Source organism: Chiloscyllium plagiosum, chromosome 40 (assembly GCF_004010195.1).
Source record: "Chiloscyllium plagiosum isolate BGI_BamShark_2017 chromosome 40, ASM401019v2, whole genome shotgun sequence".
NCBI lineage: Eukaryota > Metazoa > Chordata > Chondrichthyes > Orectolobiformes > Hemiscylliidae > Chiloscyllium > Chiloscyllium plagiosum.
Window position 1 is genome coordinate 1,207,130 of NC_057749.1, and position 9,925 is coordinate 1,217,054.

The following is a 9,925-nucleotide window of genomic DNA, read 5'->3' on the forward strand; positions in this document are numbered from 1 at the left end:
CTTTTTCACCTATCCACTCCACCCTCTCCTCCCTGACCTATCACCTTCATCCCCTCCCCCACTTACCCATTGTACTCTATGCTACTTTCTCCCCACCCCACCCTCCTCTGGCTTATCTCTCCACGCTTCAGGCTCACTGCCTATATTCCTGATGAAGGACTTTTGCCTGAAACGTCGATTTTGCTGCTTCTTGGATGCTGCCTGAACTGCTGGGCTCTTCCAGCACCACTAATCCAGATCCTGGAGATGTGTGCCTGCTACCCTGGCAGCTGCCACGACTCTCTCATCCTGGAGTACCTTGTATACCCGGTGTGTTTAAGGGTCCAGGTGCCTGAAAAGTCTGGTTACTGAGGCATAAGGGCCATCCACTGCACCAAGCCTGATGACACCATTACACAACTCCTTGGATAATGCAGAGCACAGATACAATGCTACCCATACTTGGACCACGCTGTAGTGGAGCAGATGATTGTGCTCCTGAAGATGCAGTTCTGTTGCTTGGACTGGTCTGGGGCACTGCAGGATTTTCCAGACAGGGTGTGCTGCATCATCCTGGCCTACTGTGCTGTGCACAATCGGAGTGGGTAATGAGGCGATGTGCTGGATGTTGAGGAACTGGAAGCGGGAGCAACATTTCAAGGAGGACAATGAAGACCTAGGGAAATGGGAAGTTTTTCTTGTGCATTACAGAGCTCGGCTACAATGGGTGGTGCAAGCCAGACAGGAGCAGTTTGATGCTTAGTTTCAGTAAATGAGAACAGGGTGAACTGGACCATCACAGAGCGTTAAATATTCAATTAGATCAGAATCATTGGACAAGATGACAAAAGCTGGTTTTCATTGGTGGGATGAACTTGTAGCAGTGGACAAGCAATCCTCTGGTGGAGAGCCACCAATGCCCAGTTTGGTGTCTGCCTGGTAGACAGTTCTTGTGGTAGACAGTTCTCAAAAGATCCCATATGGATGGCCCCTCACAAGCTGTGCAGCCAGTGGGCAAGGCTGTTCTATTGTCTGCATTAAACTCCACCTGGGAAGTGTCAATGAATATTCTTTATGTTGTGCTGCTGGTAATGTTAATGTTAATTATCAAGGGACAAGTGTGTAAAATAAAGTAAATACTTCTAGCAAGTATTGAGCTCCCTGAAGTAGGAGACTTTAGCAGGACCCTCCACTCTCTCTGATCCATTCTCCAACTTCTTCTCTCAACCTTCCCTCCCAGAACCAGCTTAGAGCTTCCCTTGTTCTCAACTCCACTCCGCCAATCTCCATATTCAACACATCGCCCTCAGCCAGCTCTGCCAGCTCTTATATGACACAACCATCACACACATCTTGCCCTACCTTCCCTTTCAGCATTGCACAGGGATCATTCATAGAACATAGAACATAGAAGAATACAGCGCAGTACAGGCCCTTGGGCCCTCGATGTTGCGCCGATCCAAGCCCACCTAAACTACACTAACCCACTATCCTCCATATACCTATCCAATGCCCTCTTAAATGCCCATAAAGAGGGAGAGTCCACCACTGTTACTGGCAGGGCATTCCATGAACTAACGACTCGCTGAGTGAAGAACCTACCCCTAACATCAGTCCTATATCTACCCCCCCTTAATTTAAAGCTATGCCCCCTTGTAATACCCGACTCCATACGCGGGAAAAGGTTCATACTGTCGACCCTATCTAACCCCCTAATCATCTTGTACCATCTAGACACCTCCACAACCATTCATCAGTCACCCTCAACATCTCCGGAGCTGAAAAATATGTTGCTGGAAAAGCGCAGCAGGTCAGGCAGCATCCAAGGAGCAGGAGCTTATGCCCGAAACGTCGATTCTCCTGCTCCATGGATGTTGCCTGACCTGCTGCGCTTTTCCAGCAACACATTTTTCAGCTCTGATTCCAGCATCTGCAGTCCTCACTTCCCCCTCAACATCTCCGGACCCTGGCTGTGCAAGCTTAGGTGGTATAACACTTGCCTTTTATGTCCTGCTTACTGTCTGGGGCCCATAACTCTCCTTTCAGGTTTAACAGCATGGACCAGCCAAGTGGTCTACTGTATTCACTGCTCACAATATCAGCTACTGTGCACAGAGGAGACCAAACACGCATGGGGTGACTGAAATGTGGAGCAGCTCTATCCAGTTTGACAGCATGAGCCCAGGCTGACTTCATCTTGCTGTTCTAATCCTCACACTCTCAAAGGACAGCAGCACAACATCTTTTGACAAGGTAATTGAGCGCCTTTTGGACTGAACACTGAGTTCAGACCACAATCTCTGGACCTATTTGTTCATTCAGCAGTTTCTGGTAATGACACTAATTCGTTTCCACCTCGTCTGGCCCTCCTTTCTTGTTCCATCACCATGTCTTTTTGCCTTGCATCATCATCCTTTTCATCATTTCAATCATTCCTGCCTTTCACCCTATCACAGTTGCTCCTTTCCCCTTTGACCCCATTTTCAGTGATAATTTTATAGAATGGTGGAGCAGGCTTCAGAGCCCAAATGACCTACTTCTTCCCCTAATTAGCATATCCCTGGCACACCACCCCCTGCAATTGCTCAAAGCCCAACATATCGCTGACATTTCCCAGTTCTGTTGAAAGGTCATTGAGCTGCTGAATGTTTTCAGTATTCTCTGTTTGTTCCAGAGAAAAGGAAAACAGACCGTTGTGTGCTATCTCATTTCAGGTCATTGTAAATCGAATGAGTTCTGCAAGCACAGTTTGAACTATACTGCTTTGCCCCTTTAGTAATGACCTTCCATTTTGTTAACTCTAATCTGTAGGTCTGGAAGGTTTGAATTGCCTGACCTTTGTAAACTTGCTAGTTATCATTTAAGTTAAGCAAGATCAGCCCAAGCCCACACGTAACCGACATAACGACAGATGTAGTTCAGACCTTGGAATGGTGCCAGTTCATGTGAGATACTACAACAGGAAGATTGCAAGATGTGGTTTGGTTGAGATAAAGTGATGTCCTTTGCGAATAATCTGTACATCAGTTTAAAAAAAGAACTTGCACTAAGTAAAACACTTCATAACCTCAGGATGTCCCACAGGGCAATAGAGTATTTTGAACTGTAGTCAGTCACATGCTGGATAAATTACCTCATCAACACAGGAAAGCATGTCTCAGAATTAAATTGAGTTATTTGAAAAGGTGACCAAGAAAATAGATGAAGGCAGAGTAGAAGGTATTATCTACATGGACTTTAAAAAGACCTTTGACAAGGTTTCGCATGGTACACTGGTTAGTAAGGTTAGATCACATGGTCCAGAGAGAGCTAGTCAATTGGGTACAACATTGCTGCAAGGATCAATGTAGCTTATCGTTGTTCATCATTTGCAGTTAGTAAGTTGGCAGATGACACCAATATAGGTGGTATTGTGAACAGTGAAGAAATTTATCTAAGTACAACGGGATCTTGGTCAACTGGGCCAGTGAACTGAGGAGTGGCAAATGGAGTTTAATGCAGACAAATGGAAGGTGTTGAATTTTGCTAAGACAAATCAGGGCAGGACTTACACAGTTAATGGTAGGGCCCTGGGGAGTCATGAAGTCTTCCAGCTCGGAGACAGACCCTTTGGCCCAAATGGATCCATGCCGACCAAAATGTCCATCAATACTAACCCCATTTCCCTGCATAAAAGCAAATTACTGCGGATGCTGGAATCTGAAACCAAAAGAGAAAATGCTGGAAAATCTCAGCAGGTCTGGCAGCATCTGTAAGGAGAGAAAAAGAGCTGATGTTTCAAGTCTAACTGACACTTTGATAAAGGGTCAGTTAGACTAGAAACGTCAGCTCTTTTCTCTCCTTACAGATACTGCCAGACCTGCTGAGATTTTCCAGCATTTTCTCTTTTGGTCACATTTCCCTGCACTTGGCCCATTTCCTTCTAAACCTTTCCTATCCGTGTATTTGTCCAAATGCTTTTAAATATTGTTAAGGTACCCACTCCAAACACTTCCACTGGTAGCTCATTCCATATGCATACAACCCTCTGTGTAAAAAAGTTGCCCCTCAGGTTCACTTTTATTCTTACCCCTCTAACCTTAAACTGATGCCCTCTCATCCTTGATTCCCCAACCCTGGGAAAAAGACTTGAGTACGTTCACCCTATCCATGCCTCTGATGATCTTATACATTTCTATAAGATTCCCATCAGTCTCATCCACTCTAAAGAAAAAGTTGTAGCTTGTCCAAGCTCTCCCTACAACTCAGACCCTTCAGTCCTGGCAACATCCTTGTAAATGTCTCCTGCACTCTTTCCAGTTTAATAACATCCTTCCTATAGCAAGGTGACCAAAGCTGAATGCAATAGTCCAAGTGTGGCATCACCAACATCCTGTACAGTTGCAATGTAATTTCCCAACTCCTCTACTCAATGCTGTTACTGATGAAGGCCAGTGTATCAAAAGTCTCCTTCACTGCTCTGTCTGCCTGTCACTCCACTTTCAGAGAACTGTGCACCTGAACTCCAAGATCTCTCTGTTCCACTACACTCCTTAAGGCCCTACGACCCACCATGAATCTAATACCTTGACTTGACTTTCCAAAATGCCAGACCTCACACTTACCTATGTTAAACTCCATTTGCCATTTCTCAGCCCACTTTCCCAGCTGATCAAGGTCCTGCTGCAATTTCTGATAACCTTCCTCACTGTCCACAATGCCGCCTGTTTTAGTGTCATCAGCAAGCTTATTAATCATGCCTTGTACGTTCTCATCCAAATGATTGATATAGATAAACAGCAATGGGACCAGCACCAACCCCTGAGGCACCTCACTAGTCATAGGCATCCAATTTGCCAGCTTCCCCAGATTGCATGTGATCTAACCTTGCAGAGCAGCCTACCATGTGGAACCTTAACAAAGGCCTTACTGAAATCCATATAGACTACATCGACCGTCCTGCCCTCATCAACCTTCCCGGTTATTTCATCAAAGAGCTCTAACAAATTTGTGAGGCATGGTCTGCCACACATAAAGCTATGCTGACTACTTCCAATCAAACCCTGTCTTTCCAAAAGTATGTATATCTTATCGCTCAGAATCTTCTCAAGTAACTTTTCCACCACAGATGTTAGGCTCACTGGTCTGTAGTTCCCAGGATTTTCTTTGCAGCCCTTCTTGAATAAGGGCACACCGTTCACTACTCTCCAGTCTTCCAGGACCTCACTTGTGGCTAACGATGATGCAAAAATCTCAGCTAGAGCCCCTGCAATTTCTTTTATAGCCTCTTGCAGCGTTCTTGGATTATATCTGCTCGGGACCAGGACATTTATCCAACCTCACACATTCCAAAACATCCAACACTTTCTCTACTGTGATATGGACTATCATCAAGGTATGACCACTAACTTGCTCAAGATCCCTCGTCTTCATGTCCTTCTCCATGTTAAACATAGAGGAGAAATGTTCATTGAGGACCTCACCCATCTCCTGTGGTTCTGCACATACATGTCCATTTTGGTCCTTAGATTAGATTAGATTAGAAACAGGCCCTTCGGCCCAACAAGTCCACACCGACCCGCCGAAGCGCAACCCACCCATACATTTGCTCCTTACCTAACACTACGGTCAATTTATTATGGCCAATTCACCTGACCTGCACATTTTTGGACTGTGGGAGGAAACCGGAGCACCCGGAGGAAACCCACGCAGACACGGGGAGAACGTGCAAACTGCCTGAGGCGGGAACTGAACCCGGGTCTCTGGCGCTGTGAGGCAGCAGTGCTAACCACCGTGCCACCGTGCCGTCCTTGAGGGGCCCTATTCTCCCTGTAGTTATTCTTTTTCCTTTAATATACTTAAAGAACATATTTGTTTCACCCTAATCTTCTCAGCCAAGGCTATCTTATGCCCCCTCTTTGTCCTCCTGATCTTCTTCTTCAGTAAACTCCTGTATTCCCTGTTTACCTCCAGGGATTCCCTTGACCCCAGCCACCTATACCTGAGCCACACCTCTTTTCTTCTCGTCAAAGCCTCAATATCTCTTGTCATCAAAGTGTTATCAAACAGAGTCCTAGGGCGAAGTACATAATACCTAGAAAGTGGTGTCACTGATAGACAGGGTGGTGAAGAATTTGTTTGGCGGACTTGCCTTCATTGGTCACAGCATTGAGTACAGGATTTGGGATTTCATGTTAAAGCTTAACAAGGCATTGGTAAGGATATATTTGGAGGACTGCATACAATTCTGGTTGCCCTGCTATAGGAAGGATGTTATTAAATTGGAAAGGGTGCAAAAAAGATTTACAAGGGTGCTACTGAGACTCAAAGACTGCTAGTGGGTGGAACATATTCTGCCTGGAGATCGGTGACCAGTGCTGTCTCACAGGGATCTGTTCTTGGGCCTCCGCTTTTTGTGGTTTATATAAATGACTTGGATGAAGAAGTGGAAGGGTGAGTTAGTAAGTTTGCCAATGACACAAAGTTCGGTGGTATTGTAGATAGTGTTGAGGTCTGTTGCAGGCTACAAGATATTGACAAGATGCAGAGCTGGGCTGAGAAATAGCAGATGGAGTCCAACCTGGATAAATGTGAAGTGATTCATTTTGGAAGGTCCAATTTGAATGCTGAATACAGGGTTAAAGACAGGATTCTTGGCAGTGTGGAGGAACAGTGGGATCTGGGGGTCCACGTACATAGATCCTTGGAAGTTGCCACCCAAGTTGATAGGGTTGTTAAGGTGTTTTGGTTTTCATTAGTAGGGGGATTGAGTTTAAGAGCCGCGAGGTTTCTCTGCAGCTCTATAAAACCCTGGCTAGACAACACTTGGAATATTGTGTCCAGTTCTGGTCGCCACATTACAGGAAGGATACAGATGCTTTAGAGAAGTTGCAGAGGAGGTTTACTACGATGCTGCCTGGATTGGAGGTCTTTTCCCTAACCTAGAGGGCATAGGTTTAAGGTGCGAGAGGAAAGACTTAAAATGGATCTGAGGGGCAATGTCTTCAGACAGATGTTGGAACTAGCTGCCAGAGGAAGTGGTAGAGGGTACAATTACAACATTTAAAAGACATTTGGACTGGTACATGGATAGGTAGGGTTTAAAAGGATATGGGCCAAACACAGGCAAATGGGCCAAGTTCAGTTTAGGGAACATGGTTGGATTGGTTGGGTTGGGCCAAAGGGATTGTTTCTGTGCTGTACAGCTCTCTGACTCTTTTTTGAAATACAAAATGCTTCATGTCAATGGTAAGTAATATTTGTTTAAATGATTTTTGTCTAACTTGCTGTTGTTCCCAAAGAATCATAGAATCCCTACAGTAAGGAAACAGGCCATTAGGCCCATAGTTTGATTAAAGATAGTCAGCATGGTTTTGTGGGGAGTTGGTCATGCCTCACAAGCCTTATTGCATTCTTTGAGGATGTGACAAGGTGAGTTGACGAAGGCTGAGCAGTCAATGTGGTATATATGAATTTCAGTAAGGCATTTGAAAAGGTTTCCCCATGGTAGGCTCATTCAGAAAGTGAGGAGGTATGGGATACAGGGAAATTTGGCTGCCTGAATACAGAATTGGCTGGCCGAAAGAGGACAGCAAGTGGTAGTGGATGGAAAGTATTCTGCCTGGAGGTGGGTGACCAATGGTGTCCCACAGGGATCTGATGTTGGGCCTCTGCTCTTTGTGGTTTTTTAATGAGAAGTGGAAGGGTGGGTTAATAAGTTTGCCGATGACACAAAGGTTGGTGGAGTTGTGGATAGTGTGGATGGCAATTGCAGGCTACAAGAAAACATTGACAAGATGCAGAGGTGGGCTGAAAAATAGTAGATGGAGGTCAACCTGAATAAATATGAAGTGATACATTTTAGAAGGTCAAATTTGAATGCTGAATACAGGGTTAAAGACAGGATTCTTGGCAGTGTGGAGGAACCGTGGGATCTTGGATTCCACGTACATAGATCCCTGGAAGTTGCCACCCAAGTTAATAGGGTTGTTAAAAAGGTATATAGTGCGTTGGCTTTCAATAGCAAGGATATTAAGTTTAAGAGCTGCGAGGTTTTGCTACAGCACTATAAAGCCCTGGTTAGACCACACCTGGAATATTGTGTTCAGTTCTGATCGCCTCATTACAGGAAGGATGTGGATGCTTTAGAAAGGGTGCAGAGGAGATTTACCAGGATGCTACCTGGAATGGAGGGCTTGTCTTATGAAGAGAGGCTGAGTGAGCTCTGGCTTTTCACACTGGAGAGAAGAAGAAAGAGAGGTGACTTCATAGAGGTGTACAAGGTAATGAGAGACATAGATGGAGTAGATAGCCAGAGACTTTTTCCTAGGAAAGAAATGGTTGTCACAAATTTTAAGGTGATAGGAAGATGTCAAAGGTACACAGAGAGTGGTCGGTGCATGGAATGGACTGCCAGCGATGGTAGTAGAGTCAGAGACATTTGAGCAACTGCTGGACAAGCGCATCGGCGGCAATAAATTGAGAGGTTAGAATGATCTTAGATTAAGATGAATGCTTGGCATAACATCGTGGGCCAAAGGGCCTGTACAGTGCCTTGCTCTAAGTCCGCACTGTGAACAGCAAGAAGGGATGGCACAAGTAACTGGCTTTGAGCTTGATGATCAGCTGATGATTTAAAATGGCAGAGCAGGTTTGTCAGGCTATGTGGCCTACTCCTGCTCCAATGTTCCTATGAGGTGTGAAACTTTCTCTGTTAACCTACTGCAAGCGGGCATCAGAGCCACCCTGCATTTGCCACGGGACTATGCTTACATCGGTAAAACTATAGGAATTCATTTTGTGTTTTAAAAACGGCAGCCGCAGCTTAAACCCACAGAACTCAGCAGCTGCCGGTCCGCCCACGTGACCGGGAGATGGGTGCCAGAGGACAGATCAAATCCACACTAGGCCAGACACTAACCATGACTCATAGACCGAAACTCCGGAGCTAATTAATATGGAAACCCATCTCCTAATCAAATCAAGAGACTGACTGAAACACACCCATATTCATCAATACAGAACCATCCTGACACAAAGGACAGGCATCCACCAGACAGGAACGGACAGACTAATACACACCAGCACCCCAAGGGAACAAAGGGGGCTGCTAGCCCCCAGCCCTCACAGAGAGAGACAAGCAGATAGTACCCGGACACGTTTACATAATCCAATTAGCACCCTATTGTGTGTACACGGCAACTCTCCTGGGACGGCAGGAAATCCACCATTTGCACCTACTCCAGCGATGATGGGGAACTATCATCCCATTCATACTCAAAATCCTCACATCCTGACAAAGGAAGGTATATAATGTGTAGCAGCGCGCGGGAACAGCAGAACAGCCGAGATACGGACCTCGGTTGGTCTCCGCCGGTGTTACTGTATCAATAAACGTTACCACTTGTTGAACCGCACTCTGGGCTCGGACTGATATCATTTAATCCACGCTAACAGAACCCTGAGGATTTCCCATCATAACTGACTCCAAACAAATTGCCTGGAATATTGAAGATTCTGCTGGGAAACTCTGCTTAGACTTAGAATCCTCCAGAGGTCAACGACGGCTGCTGGATCCCTGCGACGGCACTGGGTGAGTATCTTTACTCTTTTACTTCTCACGTAAAAGTCTCCCAGTGCCCCGCAAGGGACTTCACTGCCGGCCGTTATCTGAACCTGTGAACAGAGTGAGTCCGGCAGTCGTGTAACGGTAGAGTACTCTTTAAAAGTGTGTGTGTGTGTGTGTGTGAGTGATCCTTCGCGGGTGGGCGATTGGCGTTGCGGAACACTAGTAAATGTGTGCGTGATTATTATTATTGTCGTTTATTGTTAATTTGCTACTGTGACTGACGGACTATCCTTGAACTGACGACTTTAGGTACGAGACCCCGACAGATTGACCCCCCCTGTTTAAAATCCAACCAAACAAGCCTTCCTGGTTGACCTCTGCAGTGGGAGATAGGGGACC